Source organism: Oncorhynchus mykiss, chromosome 16 (genome assembly GCF_013265735.2).
Source record: "Oncorhynchus mykiss isolate Arlee chromosome 16, USDA_OmykA_1.1, whole genome shotgun sequence".
In the NCBI taxonomy this organism is placed as follows: domain Eukaryota; kingdom Metazoa; phylum Chordata; class Actinopteri; order Salmoniformes; family Salmonidae; genus Oncorhynchus; species Oncorhynchus mykiss.
Genome location: NC_048580.1, coordinates 23,362,713 through 23,383,889, shown reverse-complemented (window position 1 = coordinate 23,383,889; position 21,177 = coordinate 23,362,713). Strand labels below are relative to the sequence as shown.

Sequence of the window (21,177 nt, the reverse complement as noted above, 5' to 3'; positions counted from 1 at the left end):
TTAGACCAATATTCAATTGATTGCAGTAAGTACCTTTCCAAGTAGTGCTTCCAGAAGTGTGTTTGTTTTGTACTGCAGTGGGATCCAGGATGAAGGGACTTGACACTTGATTAGAATTAGTCAATCTGGTTGCAGTGAATACATGTCTTCACAGTCAGGTTTGCCTTCAGAACTAAACAGAGTAATGCCACGGCACACTTCTAAAGGCACTATCCTGATCTCCCATTGATTTAAATACCAGCCTTATTTTATTCTATCTATACTCAGGGTGCCCTTAAAAAGTCTTAAAAGGTCTTAAAGGGAGGATTAACGACACCAGACTCAGGTGGACTAGTGGGTACCATTTTTATGTCTGTATGTCCAGAATGAAGGAAGTTAGAGGTAGTTTCGCGAGCCAATGCTAACTAGCGTTAGCACAATGACTGGAAGTCTAAGGGGACCTACTAGCTAATACTAGTTGGCATTGGCTGGAGAAACTACCTCTTATCTTCCTTACTCTAGGGAAGTAGATAAACGGCATCATTAGCAAAATCCCGAAGTATCCCTTTAAATTCAGTTTTTCGAAGGTCTTAAAAGATGTGACGGAGATGACTACAGTGTTTCCGTTATATTGTGCTGCTACTAAGAGAGACAGTACAGGTGCATCAAAGCTGGGACGAGAGACTGAAAAACAGATTCCATCTCCAGGCCATCCGTCTGTTAAATAGTCACCAGTAGCCTGCCTCCGCCCAGTACCTTGCCCTGAACCTTAGTTACTGTAACTAGCCGGCTACCACCCGGTTCTCTACCCTGCACCTTAGAGACTGCTACCCTATGTACATAGTCATTGAACACTAGTCACTTTAATAATGTTTCTATACTGTTTTACCCACTTCACATGTACAGTTGAAGTCGGAAGTTTACATACACCTTAGCTATTTGCATTTAAAATGAGTTTTTCCACGATTCCTAACATTTAATCCTAGTAAAAATTCCCTGTCTTAGGTCAGTTAGGAGCACGACTTTATTTTAAGAATGTGAAATGTCAGAATAATAGTAGAGAGAATGATTTATTTCAGCTTTTATTTCTTTCACCACACTCCCATTGGGTCAGAAGTTTACATAGACTCAATTAGTATTTTTTAGCATTGCCTTTAAATTGTTTAACTTGGGTCAAACATTTCGGGTAACCTTCCAAAAGCTTACCACAATAAGTTGGGGGTATTTTGGCCCATTCCTCCTGACAGAGCTGGTGTATTTGTAGTCCTTGCTCGCACACGCCTTTTCAGTTCTGCCCACAAATGTTCTATAGGATTGAGGTCAGGGCTTTGTGATGGCCACTCCAATACCTTGACTTTTTTGTCCTTAAGCCATTTTGCCACAACTTTGGAAGTATGCTTGGGGTCATTGTCCATTTGGAAGACCCATTTGCGACCAAGCTTTAACTTCCTGACTGATGTCTTGATGTTGCTTTAATATTTCCACATCATTTTCTTGCCTCATGATGCCATCTATTTTGTGAAGTGCATCAGTCCCTCCTGCAGCAAAGCACCCCCACAACATGATGCTGCCACCCCCGTGCTTCATGGTTGGGATGATGTTCTTCCCCCCTTTTTCCTCCCAAAATAACGATGGTCATTATGGCCAAACAGTTCTATTTTTGTTTCATCAGACCAGAAGACATTTCTCCAAAAAGTACGATCTTTGTCCCCATGTGCAATTCCAATTCGTAGTCGCTTTTTATGGCGTTTTTGGAGCCGTGGCTTCTTCCTTGTTGAGCGGCCTCTCATGTTATGTCGATATAGGGCTCGTTTTACTGTGGATATAGATACTTTTGTACCTGTTTCCTCCAGCGTCTTCACAGCGTCCTTTGCTGTTGTTCTGGGATTGATTTTCACTTTTCGCACCAAAGTACGTTCATCTCTAGGAGACAGAACGCGTCTCCTTCCTGAGCGGTATGACGGATGCGTGGTCCCATGGGGTTTATACTTGTGTACTATTGTCTGTTCAGATGAACGTGGTACCTTCAGGTATTTGGAAATTGCTCCCAAGGATGAACCAGACCTGTGGAGGTCTACAATTTTTTGCTGAGGTCTTGGCTGATTTCTTTTGATTTTCCCATGATGTCAAGCAAAGAGGCACTGAGTTTGAAGGTAGGCCTTGAAATACATCCACAGGTACACCTCCAATTGACTCAAATTATGTCAATTAGCCTATCAGAAGCTTCTAAATATGATGATATAATAATGATATAATATAATAATATAATTTTCTGGAATTTTCCAAGCTGTTTAAAGGCACAGTCAACATAGTGAATGAAATCTTCTGACCCACTGTAATTGTGATACAGTGAATTAGAAGTGAAATAATCTGTCTGTAAAAAATTGTTGGAAAATGACTTGTGTCATGCACAAAGTAGATGTCCTAATTGACTTGCCAAAACTATAGTTTGTTAACAAGAAATTTGTTGAGTGGTTGAAAATGAGTTTTAATGACTCCAACCTAAGTGTATGTAAACTTCCGACTTCAACGGTATATACTGTAATCTAATCAAGGCTCATCCTATATATTGTTGTAACACCTGTCCTTTGCTGTACACAGCTTTTCTATTCATATACTGGCCATTTCACACCATTATATACATTCAGTGCATTCGGAAAGTATTCAGAACCCTTGACTTTTTCCACATTTGGTGACGTTACAGCTTTATTCTAAATTGGATTCAAATAGTTTCCCCCTCATCAATCTGTTCACAATACCCCATAATAACAAAGCAATATGTTTTTCAAAGTTTTTGCTAATTTATAATAATAATAAAAAATGTAATATTACATTTACATACAGTACTATTCAAAAGTTTGGATGCCTACTCATTCCAGGGTTTTTCTTTATTTTTTAATATTTTCTGCATTTTAGAATAGTAGTGAAGACATCAAAGCTATGAAATAACATATATGGAATAATTTAGTAACCAAAAAAGTGTTTAACAAATCAAAATATATTTTATACTTGCGATTCTTCAAAGTAGCCACCCTTTGCCTTGATGACAGCTTTGCACACTCTTGGCATTCTCTCAACCAGCTTCACCTGGAATGGTTTTCCAGCAGTCTTGAAGGAGGTCCCACATATACTGAGCACTTGTTGGCTGCTTTTCCTTCACTTTGCCGTCCAACTCATCCCAAACCATCTCAATTGGGTTAAGGTCGGGGGATTCTGGAGGCCAGGTCATCTGATGCAGCACTCCATCACTCTCCTTGGTCATATAGCCCTTACACAGCCTGGAGGTGTGTTGGGTCACTGTCCTGTTTAAAAACAAATGATTGTCCCACTAAGCACAAACCAGATGGGATGGCGTATTGCTGCAAAATGCTGTGGTAGCCATGCTGGTTAAGTGAGTTCTAAATAAATCACAGTGTCACCAGCAAAGCACCATCACACCTCCTCCTCCATGCTTCATGGTGGGAACCACACGTGCGGAGATCATCCGTTCACCTACTCTGCGTCTCACAAAGACACGGCGGTTGGAACTAAAAAGGGGTAAAAGTACCAAAATTAGAAAAAATATATAGAAACAAACACGTTTGTACGTTGTGCTGGGGACATTAAAATACCACTCTAAAATGTGCAGTTCTGTCACACAACGCAATGCCACACATTCCTCAAGTTTTGAGGGAGTGTGCAATTGGCTTGCTGACTGCAGGAATGTCCACTGAGAATTTAATGTAAATTTTTCTAACATAAGCCTCCTCCAATGTCATTTTAGAGAATTTGGCAGTAAGTCCAACCAACCTCACAACTGCAGACCACGTGTAACCACGCCAGCCCAGGACCTCCACATCCGGTTTCTTCACCCGCTGGATGATCTGATTCCAGCCACCCGGACAGCTTATGAAACTGAGGACTATTTCTGTAAAGCCCTTTTGTGAGGAAAAACTAATTCTGATTAGCTAAACCTGGCTCCCCAGTGGGTGGGCCTATGCCCTCCCAGGCCAACCCTTGGCTGCGCCCCTGCCCATCATGTGAAGTCCATAGATTAGGGCCTAATTAATTCATTTCAATTGACTGATTTCCTTTATATGAACGGTAACTCGTTGAAATTGTTGCATTTTGCGTTTTACATTTTTGTTCAGTAGAGTATTGGTATTGAAGCCAAAATTTGGAACACTTAGCGTTTGTGATCTAGCTAATGATTAGCCTAAACAAATGCAGATGGGCAACCCCATGCTTCAGCCATCTATAGCCTAGCCACTATGCTACTACATCCGTTAGGCTACAGGAGAATGCTCATTGCTAAAAAGCACACCTGCCTGACAATATTAACCATGTGGGCTATAGCTCTTGGTGAAAGAGCCAGCCCTAGAAAATATGACTTTTTGCCAACATGGGCTCATTTCTGGAGGGGAAAATTAGCAGTTGTGTGGCACACTATTGTGGAAATTCTGCCACCACAACACGCAGCCCTCAAAATGAGTATTAAATTACATTTCAAGTGGCATAAAAAGGTCTTAAATCCAGCTTCATGGAACCTGCACATACCCTGATACTGTATTATTATTTAGCTAGCTTCTCCTCTTGGGTATGTTATGCGGTATACAAAGACAAAAAATAACCAGGGCTGGAAACACTTTACAATAAAAATACTTCAGTTAAGCAGGTCTCTGGCCACAGTTAGTAACTCATTTTGGCATGGATGGAATCTGTCCTGCTTGAATATTGGCAGAGGGACATCGCTTCAATTCATGCTCTCTTCTTGGGTCTATAGACAAAGAAAAGCCTTACGTTTAAATTTGCCTCTGTGTTTTGTTCCCCTATTGTCTCCTGGGCCTTAGTGAATCCCAATGACATGTAAGATTAAAAATCCTGTCGTTCGCTATGTAAACAGTGGCGGCTCGCCACAGACATACGAGCTCGTCAGAACTGCCCACCGCATCATCTAGCTCCCAACGGTCCCCTCGAAATAGAGTGACTGACTCCTTTTTCTTCAGAGACATATTTAGATTAAGTCACATTTATGGTCTGCACCATAATACATGGTTAGGCTGTTTTGATCACAAGACGACAACAAAACATCACCATATGTACTGTGACCTCCATGACATGGTGGAAGGGAACTACTTACCCTAAACTTTCGGCCCTAGTTTATATTTCCTTTCTGTTTTAGCTACTGTTTTCAACCATTTATTTTGGCTGGATGGTTTAAATCGGGTGGGAAATCATAACCTCGTAACCTATGTGGTGGATGCAGGCTTTTGTTCCAGCCAAGCAGTGATTCTGCTTATCAACTTAACACTGTCTTCCATCTTGGTAAGATTGCCCCAAACCTTGTTTAAATGAAGCAAGCCCAATCTTTAATTGAGGGAAAATGTAATGTATGAAACTCAGTGTCTGTGTCTGACCATATGTGTGCGACTCTGTCAATGATGTTTCTGAGAACATGATGAATTCTCCGTCCCTCTTTTGTCATCCCTCTGTATTTATGCTTTCTTTATCCTCCACCAGCGGGGACTTAGCCCCCAGACAACAGCTCCTTTCATCACTCTCTCACTCCCCACAGCCTGCCCTCCAGTTGGGCACCAGCCCGTCAGTCCTGCCCTTGTTCCATAGGGGAAGGCTGTAGCCCAGCTGGGCCACACCCCGCTTAATTATGGTGAGTTGTACAATATGTCCCAGAGAGAAATCTCTCTAGAGAAACGGCACAGAAAATAAACACACAAAGTGGAATTCAAATAAGTGAACCGACACCGGTCTATTAGTTATTTACAAAACTAAAATAAACCGACATTTAGGTTAATCGCTCATGACTAGGCACTTCAGATCTTCAGTGGTGGACTGAGTCATCCCTGCCCCCGACCCTAGCCTTGGCCCGTTTGCTTTTTTTAGCCGGAGCACTTGCCCTTGCGCTAGATCTGTCACAGTCTCTCGCCCTGACCCTGGTATGATTCTTGCCCTTGTTCTGGTCTAGTTTGCACCCTGGCTCTAGCCCTGTCCCTGCTCTTTACCCTGGGCTCCTGGCCCTAGCCTGACCATCGTCATGGTCTTGTTCTGACTCTGACCCTACCTGTAGTTTAGGTTCAGGGATAAGTTACTGCAAACCACACGGCCAGACCTAAAAGCACCTTACAGGCATCCCAGCGTGTCCCACATTCTTTCCTTCCAGAACAGCAGGGCATTGGGATCAATGCAAAAGGAACATCAGAAGTAGGCTTGGGCGGTATCCAAATTTTACATCCTTCTCTTATCCCTGGATTTACGGTATTACCGGCATAGCACACAAGGGGGTTCTAAAAACGCAAGAAAAGCCCAATGGCCGTCTATTACCAGAATGCTAACAAAATCAGAACCAACTAATAGCGAAATCATATAGACTCTGTTAGCTAAATGCTAATGAGCGAAAACAAACATAAACTAGGTGCAATGATAGGCAAATCCAGTTTATAAAGTTATACAAGCATAGCTAGTAGCTACCGAATGTCATTTTCGTTGAGTGGACATTTACAAGCGAAAGTGAGCCGAGGGGAGGAGAACAGAGAAGAAAAAAAACGCTAGTAGGAAGCACAAGGAAAAAATGGCAACTACAGATAACTCATCCAGAGCTCTTTGACTTCTGGCAGAAATCCATTTTAAGATATCAGAGAGCAAACATTTAGTAGTGAGTGTAGGTAGCTTCATTGTCTCATGTCCGCCGCTTAACAGAGACTCGCCAATAGATACAGTGCTTTCGGAAAGTATTCAGACCCCTTGACTTTTTCCACATCATCAGTCTACACACAATATACCATAATGTCAAAGCAAAAACAGTTTTTTAGAAATTTTTGCAAAACAAAATTTAAATATGACATTTACATAAGTATTCAGATCCTTTACTTAGTGACTGAAGCACCTTTGACAGCGATTACAGCCTCGAGTCTTCTTGTGTATGACACTACAAGCTTGGCACACCTATATTTGGGGAGTTTCCCATTCTTTTCATCAAGGATCTCATCAAGGATCTCTCTGTACTTTGCTCCGTTCATCTTTCTGTCGATCCTGACTAGACTCCCAGTCCCTGACACTGAAAAACATCCCCACAGTATGATGCTGGCACCACCATGCTTCACCATAGGGATGGTGCCAGGTTTCCTCCAGACATGGCGCTTGGCATTGAGGCCAAAGAGTTCAATCTTGGTTTCATCAGACCAGAGAATCTTGTTTCTCATGGTCTGAGAGTCCTTTAGGTGCCTTTTGGCAAACTCCAAGCGGGCTGTCATGTGCCTTTTACTGAGGAGTGGCTTACGCCTGGCCACTCTACCATAAAGGCCTGATTGGTGGAGTGCTGCAGAGATGGTTGTCCTTCTGGAAGGTTCTCACATCCTCACAGAGGAACTGGAGCTCTATCAGAGTGACCATTGGGTTCTTGGTCACCTCCCTGAAGATTCTTGGTAGTTCCAAACTTCTTCCATTTAGGCCACTGTGTTCTTGGGGACCTTCAAGGGTGCAGACATTTTTTGATACCCTTACCCAAATCTGTGCCCCGACACAATCCTGTCTCGGATGTCTATGGACAATTTCTTCATCCTCATGGCTTGGTTCTTGCCCTGCCATGCACTGTCAACTGTGGGACCTTATATAGACAGGTGTGTTCCTTTTCAAATCACGTCCAATCAATTGAATTTACCTCAGGTGGACTCCAATCAAGTTGTAGAAACATCTCAAGGATGATCAATGGAAACAGGATGCACCTGAGCTCAATTTCGAGTCTCATAGCAAAGGGTCTGAATACTTATGTACTTATGTTTTTTATTTTTTATAAATGAGCAAAAAAAACAAACAAAAACTTTTCCCTTTGTCATTATGGGATATTGTGTGTAGATTGATGAGGAAAACATTTAATTTAATACATTTTAGAATAAGGCTGTAATGCAACAAAATGTGCAAAAAGTCAAGGGGTCTGAATACATTCTGAATGCATTATATCGACTGCTATGGACTCACCAGCTCCAGCTTTCTCCCATTGTGTTATTTACAAACAAACGTGACTGGATCAACTGCTCTGGGGAACTACGGTAAGCTTCATAATGTGACAGGTGAAATGAAGAACGCGATCTGCTTTATCTCCTAACGTATTGTACAAGTTGACTGCAGGTATTAACTTAAAAGGTAGCTACAAATATTAAAATGTATTGAAAAACTTCAAAGAAAGAGAAAGACATAACTGAAGTGGCACTGACAGGATTTGAATCCTCGTCACCAGGGCGATATGTGGCCTAGAGTTTACAGCACTGCCACTAAACTAGACTCCAGCACCAGGACCAGTTATTTGTTATTTATCATTGTCGAGGTTGAGATACCCACACTTAAGTCCTGCTTTCTGAACTAAAGAGAGCAACTGATTTGAGATATATGTTTATTTGATGGATTGTCGTGCTCCTGAGTTACGGCTACAGCCTTGTCATGATTGTAACTTCTAGAGGAAACCTGAGAAACATCCCAGATGAAACACTGTTTAAATGTGTCACTGCAACCTTAAAGATCCTCAATGATGTCACCATTGCCCTTGATTCTAAGCAATGTTGTGCTGCTATTTTTATTGATTTGGCCAAAGCTTTTGAGACAGTAGACCATTCCGTTCTTGTGGGCAGGCTAAGGAGTATTGTTGTCTCTGAGGGTCTATGGTCTGGTTTGCTAACTACCTCTCTCAAAGAGTGCAGTGTATGAAGTCAGAACATCTGCTGTCTCAGCCACTGCCTGTCACCAAGGGTGTACCCCAAGGCTCGATCCTAGGCCCCACGCTCTTCTCAATTTACATCAACAACATAATTCAGGCAGTAGGAAGCGCTTTCATCCATGTATATGCAGATGACACAGTCTTATACTCAGCTGACCCCTCCCCGGATGTTGTTTTAAACGCTCTACAGCAAAGCTTTCTTGGTGTCCAACAAGCTTTCTCTGTCCTTAACCTTGTTCTGAACACCTCCAAAACAAAGGTCATGTGGTTTAGTAAGAAGAATGCTCCTCTCCCCACAGGTGTGATTACTACCTCTGAGAGTTTAGAGCTTGAGGTAGTCACCTCATACAAGTACTTGGGAGTATGGCTAGACGGTACACTGTCCTTCTGTCAGCACATATCAAAGCTGCAGGCTGAAGTTAAATCTAGACTTGGTTTCCTCTATCGTAATCGCTCCTCCTTCACCAGAGCTGCCAAACTAACTCTGATTCAGATGACCATCCTACCCATGCTAGATTACGGAGACGTAATTTATAGATCGGCAGGTAAGGGTGCTCTCGAGCGGCTAGATGTTCTTTACCATTCCGCCATCAGATTTGCCACCAATGTTCCTTATAGGACACATCACTGCGCTCTATACTCTTCTGTAAACTGGTCATCTCTGTATACCTGTCGCAAGACCCACTGGTTGATGCTTATTTATAAAACTTTCTTTGGCCTCACTCCCCCCTATCTGAGATATCTACTGCAGCCCACATCCTCCACATACAACACCCGTTCTGCCAGTCACATTCTGCTAAAGGTCCCCAAAGCGCACACATCCCTGGGTCACTCGTCTTTTCAGTTCGCTGCAGCTAGAGACTGGAACATTCTGCAACTAACACTCAAACTGGACAGTTTTATCTCAATCTCTTCATTCGAAGACTCAATCATGCACACTCTTACTGACAGTTGTGGCTGCTTTGCCTGATGTATTGTTGTCTCTACCTTCTTGCCCTTTGTGCTGTTGTCTGTGCCCAATAATGTTTGTACCCTGTTTTGTGCTGCTACCATGTTGTGCTGCTGCCATGTTGTGTTTCTACCGTGTTGTTGTCATGTTGTGTTGCTAACATGCTGTGTTGTCATGTGTTCCTGCCGTGCTATGTTGTTGTCTTAGGTCTCTCTTTATGTAGTGTTGTCTCATGTCGTGATGTGTGTTTTGTCCTATATTTTTATATAATTTATTTATATTTTTAATCCCAACCCGTGTACCCACAGGAGGCCTTTTGCCTTTTGGTAGCCCCCCCCCCCCCCCCCATGTCTTTGTTGAAGTCTTATACAAGTTGAAATGAGGGTCTTACTAAGCGAAAGGCTATCTCTCCTTTTTCCTCTCTCTTGCCATACTCCGAAGCTGTGTTAAAAATATAGACCTTTCCTAACACTTCTCATGATTTTGCTGGTGCATGCAAGTATCCCATAAATGCACAATGGCTTTTAGCCGGTCAAAATCACGGTATCTGGGATAAATAAAAAACACTGTCTTCTTGCTTTGCAAGAACGTAAAGCTGATTTTGTGCGTTCAATAAAATGTTTATAGTGGGAGTGAAAAAAACCTTAGGCTAGCTGCGAGAGGAATGTTGTTGACTTACCCTGGAAATCCCATTACAAGCTTTAATTCCTTACTGTACCTATTTAAAGTACAGTACAATTTAACCAGAACCATCATGAAGTAACACTGAATCAACATTTCACTGTAAAGTCCAGATTTTCTCTGCCACTCACAAATCATTGCCCTCCTTTGGCTTATGCACTCTGCTGGATCTCCGTGGCTTCAAATGAGTCAGCTGAAGCCCTGCTGTGTTGCACTGTCATGAAAGTAGACAAAAGGGACCAAAAAGAGGAGTAGTCGACAGATCTGGAGTAGTACCCACTCCATCCAGGGGTCTTGTCCTATCGCCCCTTAACCCCTTCTTTAGGAGCAAACGGCTGAAGTGCCTCACTCTGCAAACCATAAGAAACCGTTCGCCTTTCCTCTCAAAGTTTGGGGTCGTCTTAGAGAGGCACACACCACACTGGGTTTCTTTTTCAAGTACCGAACCACAAATAGCTCTTTTACTCGAGCTGCAGGAAGCTGGAAGCTGCTGTTGTGGGGCTTTGAGACATCCCTGTGGCACCGGGATGGGAAGGTGCGCTGTACTCTCCCGGTAACAATTTGAGTATATACGGCATCCACCAGTGCTCCGACCTCGCAACCAAGCTACAAAGACTTTGACTGGCAGATTAAGATCAGACAGAATGTCGTGGAAGAATTTCTTCGAGACCCCAGAAATGATTTTAAAATAGGGACTAGCTGTAAAATGCATTACTGCCACAAATGGATAATAATAGATATTATACCATCCGTCCCTACAGCACACTCCTAGAGGACAGCAGTCTCCGGTGTTCAGTTAGTGGACGTATTACCGTTTAGAAACCTGGAAAGGAATCAATGTCAAACATTCGATCAAGTATTAAGGCACAGTATCAACACTGTAGCCCTTGAACACTGTACTCTTATCTTTTGATTGATCACTCAAATGATGCTGTTATTTAACTTTAGCATGGTGGCGGATTTAGGAAGGGTGTTCAATCTCCACACAGAGCCACCTCATCTTTATTTTTCTGACTTCAAACTGTGGTACCATTGACTGTATCCTATCCCGCAAACCAACTTTTGTCGCCCTCTCTGAATTCTCTCGCAAAGTGAGTTTGTTGAGTGCACCAAGTACAAAATGAGAGAGAGGAGTAAGAGGTTTCAGTGAGGACATGCTTAGTGAGTGGACCGGGGAGATAAAAGGGAATAACTTTCCATAGATCTGTCCGCTGGAATGTAGTTCTGTTCAAAGGGCTTAATGGTGACCCTGTTTCAGACCATGGATAGAATGCCATGACTATTGTTTCTGCTCATGTCACCCATGCTGTTTGTGTGTGTGCATTCTTGTGTGTGTGTGTGCTGTGTGTGTGTGTGTGTGTCATGAAATCCACATGGTCCCAGTTTTTCCAGATCTTCATTTCCGCCCCCTTTGGCGATATACAGTAGAGCTTTATTTGGTTGCCAGATTTTGGCCTGTACGGCATTGGTTTGGTTCAACCTGAAGTATCTGGGTGAGAGGCTTAATCTATAATATACATTACTTACTGCTAACCATTCAATTAAGCCTCTTTAACCTCTGTTCGTGACATTTGCTGTAAATGTACATCTGTTCAACACTGATACTACATAGTCATGTATCAACCAAACCACATCATTAGAATCTACCATTAGTGAAGTTCAGAACGAGAAAATAACCTTCAGACGGGCTAAAAAGGAAGTAGATTTAGCCTTTAGTACCCTACAACATGGGGCATGTTCAGTGAAGGCTTTGCTTGGATTTTCCCCACAAACGCTCCAGTTCTGTTGCACCTCTACCAGATGTTCTTCTGACGTTCAATCTCAAAGAGAAAGCAGAGGGGGAAAAAATGGGAGATTGGAGGCATGGCGAAATACCAGAGCACCTTACTGTCACAGACATCTGTGTTTTAAGAGTCTTTGGTTATTATTATTGTGCGGCAGCAGCAGCCTAGATGATGGTGACCCAAGCCAGATGTGAAGGGTTGCACTGGACAATATCTTTCCTGACGTTGTAGAAAAGGTTTGTGTGTGGTCTAGACTTTTGGAGTCCGCTGTCCACACTCATTCAGACAAAGTCACACACATACACACACTCCTTGCGGGAACCCGAATGCACCCAGTCTGTGCCCCGAACACATGGGACGTTACACAACCCGGCCAGATGGTGCGTTTTTGGCAGGCGGCGTGACTGTTAATGAGACAGGTCATTATAGCGCCCAGGCCCCCATTCATTTCTTTCAGGGTTTAGGTACCATAGACCGCATGAAATAGCAACTAGCCAAGTGTGGTCAGACGAGATCACTCCGTGATCAAAAATGCAAGTGGATCAAAAGCCAATGTTTGTTTATCCAATGCAAAACAATGCGTAGGATAGATCTTTTGAACCATGTGCTCGTTGTAATAATTCCAGATTATTGTTTGTGCAGGGCCACACATAGCAGTTGTTCAAGGGACGGGTCAAGTGTATCCTCAAGCGTGGCCCTCTTCCCCTTTTCCTCTTTGTCTGTCTCTCTATTCCTATCCATCTCACTCATTCTCTTTCTCCCCCAGCACAGGCAATTCAAGGGTACTCACATGTGACACCCTATGAGACTAGACTCTGGAAGGGGGGGACACATGAAAACACACACACAATCTCCTCATAAATCAGGACCCTCTCAGTATTCCCGCCTTGCATCAATGACTCAGGGAGACTTTGTTGGCACTTAAGCAGCCGGCCAGGGAGAGATGGATGGATACAGTGAAGTTGGAGGTCGCTTAGGGTTAGCCCAGTAGGTCCGTGGAGTAGGACACGAAAACCTGTGCAAGCCGTTAGTGAGCTAGCATAAGGCTAACCGTAACCCACTTCTCCCTCTTGCAGCTGAGTGTGCAAGCTAACTACTCAAGCCTCCATAGTGTCGACTGTTGTTGTGTTTGCTCCTGCTGCTACTCCACACAGCGAGTGTGTTTTTGCCTCAAGCAACACTTCACCTCAGCCTACACTAACTCGAGTCGCTAATTGCAGCACACAGAAGTGTGTTAGGATGCGGCCAAGCTATATTTAAAAGCTAAAACGATGCGCACTCGCGTTTTAATTCAATTATCACGAAGGGGAAGAAACGCTCATTCTGTCGTTTTTTTTCTTCTCTCGTATTTGCTCGTGGGCACGACTAACTGTTCCCTTGATGAGGATTTCGTGGATGTTGTTTGGACAAAGCGACTGATGTCATTTTAGCACTAACGACTGGAGATGAATTAGGGACTTCACAATGAAAAGATTAACCATTCAAGATATAATTTGACTTAACACAAAATAGAAAGCCTATCATTTTCCAAATTATCCCTGAAAGATAAACAAAAACAGCGAGGATAGATATAGTTTCCGTGTGAGGTGAGAGAAGATAATAATATCAAGCCAAACAAAAAAATACTAATTTAGCCCTTTGGTGATTGTTAAAGTGTTTGTGGACAGTTTCTTCAAGCCCCAAAGTACTCCCAGGTTGCTTATTTGTGTCGTGTTAAATCTGCACTCAAATGAAAAATGTACAGCGTAAACAGTATCAAAATAGAAACCCACTCAGTATGTCAAAGTGTGTTACCGTACCCTGTAAATTCCTCAATTGAAAGGCACTCCATGAGATGTCTGAAAGTAAATCATTAAAGTGCTATAATCTATGTGCTAATGCGCTTACCATTATGAACAAGTACATGTAGGTAATGGGGTTACCACAGTCAATCATAGTTTCCATTAAATGCATGACTCGGGTGTGAATCCTATAGGGATTGTAGGCATTTAGACGGATGCCCCTTATAGGGGTTTGAAGGCAGATTCCAAATGCCACGGTGCTTATGGGCTTAAAAAAGGTCTCACCATTTCCAATTTAGTTTAGAAATAATTGAATAGCCAGGCCTTTCGTGTTTTGAGAAGGGAAGGATTTCAGATAATTATCCATATTCATCATTTTCTACCTAACCACCACCACTGCTCCCCTTGCTTGGCCAGTTATCTTTACCCCACTTCTACCCCTACCTAACCACAACCACAAACTAACTGTATTTCTTAAGATTGACAATGAAAGCTAGCTTAAATTAGTCCAACATTACATTAGCTTGCTGGCTGAGCTAGTCACGCTTCATATAAAACTAATGGGATGCTGCTAACCAACCAACCAGCTAGCTTGTGCTGCACACACAATGCTGAATACATCCACAAAAAGCAAATAGTCTGGGTAGCCAATTGACTAGATGTTCAGGAGTCTTATGGCTTGGGCGTAGAAGCTGTTTAGAAGCCTCTTGGACCTAGACTTGGCGCGCCGGTACCGCTTGCCGTGCGGTAGCAGAGAGAAGATGACTAGGGTGGCTGGAGTCTTTGAACATTTTTAGGGCCTTCCTCTGACACCGCCTGGTATAGAGGTCCTGGATGGCAGGAAGCTTGGCCCCAGTGATGTACTGGGCCGTTCGCACTACCCTCTGTAATGCCTTGCGGTTGGAAGCCGGGCAGTTACCATTCCGGGCAGTGTTGCAACCAGTTAGGATGCTCTCGATGGTGCTGTAGAACCTTTTGACGATCTGAGGACCCATTCCAAATCTTTTCAGTCTCCTGAGGGGGAATACGTTTTGTCGTGCCCTCTTCACGACTGTCTTGTTGTGCATGGACCATGTTAGTTTGTTGATGATGTGGACACCAAGGACCTTGAAGCTCTCAACCTGCTCCACTGCAGCCCCGTCGATGAGAATGGGGGTGTGCTCGGTCCTCTTTTTCCTGTAGTCCACAATCATCTCCTTTGTCTTGATCACGTTGAGAGAGAGGTTGTTGTCCTGGCACCACAAGGTCTCTGACCTCCTCCCTATAGGCTGCCTCATCGTTTTCGGTAATCAGGCCTACCACTGTTGTGTCATCAGCAAACTTAATGATGTTGTTGGAGTCGTGCCTGGCTGTGCAGTCATGAATGAACAGGGAGTACAGTAGGGGGCTGAGCATGCACCCCTAAGGGGCCCCCGTGTTGAGGATCAGCATGGTGGATGTGTTGTTACCTACCCTTACCACCTGGGGGCGGCCCGTCAGGAAGTCCAGGATCCAGTTGCAGAGGGAGGTGTTTAGTCCCATGGTCCTTAGCTTATTCATGAGCTTTGAGAACACTATGGTGTTGAACGCTGAGCTGTCGTTGATGAACAGCATTCTCACACAGGTGTTCCTTTTGTCCAGGTGGGAAAGGGCAGTGTGGAGTGCAATAGAGACTGCATCATCTGTGGATCATTAAATGTTGTATTTTTTTTCGCCTTTATTTAACTAGTAGGCAAGTCACTTAAGAACAAATTCTTATTTTCAATGACGGCCTAGGAACAGTGGGTTAACTGCCTGTTCAGGGGCAGAACGACAGATTTGTACCTTGTCAGCTCGGGGATTCAAACTTGCAACCTTTCGGTTACTAGTCCAACGCTCTAACCACTAGGCTACCCTGCCGCCCCTGTTGGTGCGGTATGCAAACTGGAGTGGGTCTAGGGTTTCTGGGATGATGGTGTTGATGTGAGCCGTGACCATTGCTACGGGTCGGTAGTCATTTAGGCAGGTTACCTTAGTGTTCTTGGGCACAGGGACTATGGTGGTCTGCTTAAAACATGCTGGTATTACAGACTCAGACAGGGAGAGGGTGAAAATGTCAGTGAAGACACTTGCCAGTTGGTCAGCACATGCTCGCAGTACATATCCTGGTAATCCGTCTGGCCCTGCGGCCTTGTGAATGTTGACCTGTTTAAAGGTTTTACTCACATCGGCTGCGGAGAGCGTGATCACTCTGTCTTCCAGAACACCTGGTGCTCTCATACATGTTTCAGTGTTATTTGCCTCGAAGCGAGCATAGAAGTAGTTTAGCTAGTCTGGTAGGCTCGTCTGGTAGGCTCATGTCACTGGGCAGCTCTCGGCTGTGCTTCCCTTTGTAGCCTGTAATGGTTTGCAAGCCCTGCCACATCCGACGAGCGTCGGAGCCGGTGTAGTACGACTCGATCTTAGTCCTGTATAGATGCTTTGCCTGTTTGATGGTTCGTCGGAGGGCATAGCGGGATTTCTTATAAGCTTCCGGGTTAGAGTCCCGCTCCTTGAAAGCGGCAGCTCTCGCCTTTAGCTCAGTGCGGATGCTGCCTGTAATCCATGGCTTCTGGTTGGGGTATGTACGTACGGTCACTGTGGGGACGACATCATCGATGCACTTATTGATGATGCAAATGACTGATGTCGTGTATTCCTCAATGTCATTGGAATAATCCCGGAACATGTTCCAGTCTGTGATAGCAAAACAGTCCTGTAGTTTAGCATTTGCTTCCTCTGACAATTTTTTTATTGATCTAGCCAATGGTGCTTCCTGCTTTAATTTTTGCTCCTACAGGACAGATGAGACAGGACAGATGAGGGATGAGCATTTCGTAGGAGTGACGTGATCTCGCGTTAGACAATGGGGTTACCCTCTATATTACCCTAGTATTTCCCATCAGGCATCAGTCAGTCACCCTCAGTTAGCTGCTGGTGTCCTTGGATGTGGGAGGGCGTTATGAAGATCCAACACATGACCCAGTTGTGAACAGCTAAAGTGTCTGTGCGTGAGTCAAAGGAAGGCAAAACATACTAGTAGTACAAGACAAAATATCGACAGGACAATTCATTTATTTTTGTTGATTGATAATTGTTTTACGGTTTTTAATTCTTTCTTTGTAACATAAGTCTATTTAATGGCTATGGTTACGCTCTGTTTGTTTGGGTATGTTTGCACTTCTAGTATGTTTGCCCACTTTGGTTCACCTGTAATGTGGGTTTTGTATTTGTTTTTGGCTGCTCACCTCTATTGTTTTCCATAACTTTGCTATGGTGTTTGCGATTTTAAACATTTTCCATTGCTGTGGATAGCCAACCAAGACAAATGGTTTACTTTGAACATCATGTTGTTATAGTAGGCAATTTATTCTGGCCACCTAAAAATGGAAGGGGAAAACCCACTGGTTTCCTGTGAACATTGAGGGAGCGTCATCACACACACAAGTTTAGTTCTTCTCTCCTCGTGGGGACCTGACATATATTTCCATTAAAAATCTCAATTTCCCTAACCCCTTAACCTAACCCTAACCTTAACCTGTAAACCAAACTATAAATAAAACTCCTAACCCTAAACCTAACCATTAAGCTCTTACCCCAACCCTAATTGTAACCCTAACCCCTAAACTTAAAATTATCCTTTGTCCTTGTGGGGACTTTTGGGGATTTTAGGTCCCCACAAGGACAGAAGAACCCCCCCCCCCCACACACACACACACACACTCTTCACTTTGACTGTTGTTTTATGTGTGGGCAGGTTAAGGTCATTTAGGCCATCCAGCCACGCCTGAAGACTTCCCTTCACTAGCATTCACGTCACCACTCCCCAGTTTACCCTCGTCAAGATCCTGTACATTAAAATAGAAAGAAACCCCAAAACACACTTATCTGAAACCAAATTGGTACATAAATTGTGTAAAAGTAGAATAAGGGAATATATAGAAACAAATAATGCCTACACACTACACTGTATGTCGTTTTTTTACAGACGTGTAAAAAGCCACTCCTGTAAACCAACACTTCTCTTTCTTCCTCACTTATCTTGTTCCTGACTATGTATACAATAGCACTGGTGAGGTCCTTTTCAATACATGCCTCCACTCTATATAGGGGGGGAGGGGTGACACTGAAAAATGTACTGTGGCTTGTGGAAGGATCATGGGTGTGTGATTCTGATTCCTTTACACTACTCTACCCTGTGGACATGAAATAATAGCAATTATGGTTAAGCATTCCTTGGTTATCATTACTCTTCCGTTTGTTTACTGTAGTGTGTGTTTAGACATTAGCAGGAAGGTCATACTATTAAAAGGCAACAAGGATAAACTTGTGTTGTTATTGGGATGACAACACCGTGTGAGACAATGACAGGGCATATGTATGCCTGTGTTGTGTTATTGAAGTGTGTGTACATGAAGTGAGTTTGTGTCTGACTGTGTGTCTGAGTGTGTGCTGTGTGTCCCAGATACATTCCTCAGTAAAGTACATTTGAAGATCAATCCAAGCCGTGTGTTTTCACTTTAGGTCTGGCTAAAGAAGTATGTACATGCTCCTTTCCCTTAGCTGCCAGAGAGGAGAGAAAAGCACTGTCAGAACGTACCAGAGGAGAAGGATGTCTTAACCTTTAGTTATAGGTGTGTGTTTGTGTGTGTGTTATTCTGATTCCTTATACTGCGCTCCCCTGTGGACATTTTGTAACAATAGCAATTACGGTTAAGCATTCCTTGGTTATCATTGCTTTTCCGTTTGTTTACTTGTAGTGTGTGTTTAAACATCAGCAGGAGGGTCATACTATTAAAGACCTGCTGTTTTCAACTCTCTAGAGACAGCAGGATAAGGTAGAGATACTCTGAATGATCGGCTATGACAAGCCAACTGACATTTACTCCTAGCTTATTGATAACCGTGATCAAATTTTCATACCACTTAATCTCTAATTGTGTCTGTAAAATGTATATAGTATGTATAAACTGGAAGTATTGTGACATTGAGGAGTATACCACCTCAGTCATCGGCTTCATCAAAAGGTGCATCAACAACGTCGTCCCCACAGTGACTGTACGTACATATCTCAACCAGTAGCCATGGATTACAGGCAACATCCACATCGAGCTAAAGGCCAGAGCTGCCGCTTTTAAGGAGCGGGACACTAATCGGGAAGCTTTTAAGAAATCCCGCTACGCCCTCAGACGAACAATCAAACAAGCAAAGCGTCATTACAGGATTAAGATTGAATCCTACTACACCAGCTCTGACACTTGTCGGATGTGGCAGGGCTTGAAAACAATTATGGACATACAAAGTGAAACCCAGCCGCAAGCTGCCCAGTGACGCAAGCCTACCAGACGAGCTAAATGCCTTTTATGCTCGCTTCGAGGCAAGTGACACTCAAGCATGCATGAGAGCACCAGCTGTTCTGGATGACTGTGTGATAACGCTCTCGGAAGCCGATGTGAGCAAGACTTTTAAACAGGTCAACATTCACAAAGCCGCGTGGTTAGACGGATTACCAGGACGTGTACTCAAAGCATGCACCGGTCCAACTGGCAAGTGTCTTCACTGACATTTTCAACCTCTCCCTGACCGAGTCTGTAATACCTAGATGCACAGCAAGCGGTACTGGAGCGCCTAGTCTAGGACCAAAGGGTTCCTTAACAGCTTCTACCTCCATGCCATAAGACTGCTGAACAATTAATAAAATGGCCACCGGATTATTTACATTGACACCCCCCCCCCCCCCCCCCCCCATTTGTTTTTTAGACTGCTGCTACTCACTGTTTATTATCTATGCATAGTCACTGCACCCCTACGTACATGTACAAATTACCTCGACTAACCTGTACCTCCGCACATTGACTCAGTATCTCTACGTACATGTACAAATTACCTCGACTAACCTGTACCTCCGCACATTGACTCGGTATCTCTACGTACATGTACAAATTACCTCGACTAACCTGTACCTCCGCACATTGACTCAGTATCTCTACGTACATGTACAAATTACCTCGACTAACCTGTACCTCCGCACATTGACTCGGTATCTCTACGTACATGTACAAATTACCTCGACTAACCTGTACCTCCGCACATTGACTCAGTATCTCTACGTACATGTACAAATTACCTCGACTAACCTGTACCTCCGCACATTGACTCGGTATCTCTACGTACATGTACAAATTACCTCGACTAACCTGTACCTCCGCACATTGACTCGGTATCTCTACGTACATGTACAAATTACCTCGACTAACCTGTACCTCCGCACATTGACTCGGTATCTCTACGTACATGTACAAATTACCTTGACTAACCTGTACCTCCGCACAATGACTCGGTATCTCTTCGTACATGTACAAATTACCTCGACTAACCTGTACCTCCGCACATTGACTTATCGGTACCCCCTGTATATAGCTTTGTTATTGTTATTTTATTGTTACTTTTTATTATTTTTTACTTTAGTTTATTTGGTAAATATTTTCTTAACTCTTTCTTGAACCGCACTGTTGGTTGAGCGCTTTTAAGTAAACATTTCACGGTAAGGTCTACCCAAGGAGGCCGAGATACAAAAATAATATAATTAATTTAATCCATGCTCGAAAGAATACAAAAAGTGCAAGGTGCTATATAAAATGTAAAAAGAAAGCGGAGCATATCTTTTGGGCCTTATTTTTACGGGGTTCTTCCTGGGAAGGAGAGGAGGAACAAAACGCAGCGTGGTTGAAATTCATGTTTGTTTTTAATAAGAAAACTATACATGAATAAACTACAAAAACAACAAACGTGTAAACCCGAAACAGTCCCGTGTTGAACAAACACTGACACAGGAGAAAATCACCCACAAAACCCAACACCAAACAGGCTACCTAAATATGGTTCCCAATCAGAGACAATGACTAACACCTGCCTCTGATTGAGAACCATATCAGGCCAAACACAGAAACAGACAAACTAGACACACAACATAGAATGCCCACTCAGATCACACCCTGACCAAACAAAACATAGAAACATACAAAGCAAACTATGGTCAGGGTGTGACACTTATGTTTTCATCAGTACTGTACAAACAAATGAAGGGTCATCAAATCAAATTTTATTTGTCACATACACATGGTTAGCAGATGTTAATGTGAGTGTAGCGAAATGCTTGTGCTTCTAGTTCCGACAATGCAGTAATAACCAACGAGTAATCTAACCTAACAATTCCACAACCACTACCTTATACACACAAGTGTAAAGGGATAAAGAATATGTACATAAAGATATATGAATGAGTGATGGTACAGAACGGCA

At 43.3% G+C, this 21,177-nt stretch overlaps 1 protein-coding gene across 1 annotated transcript in view; it reads left to right on the top strand.

Annotated features, from left to right (window-relative positions):
• The window catches only part of LOC110492856 (gap junction gamma-1 protein), a 41,610-nt gene that overhangs the window by 1,739 nt on the left and 18,694 nt on the right, over positions 1-21,177 (top strand). The gene's annotated exons all lie outside the window — the stretch shown is intronic.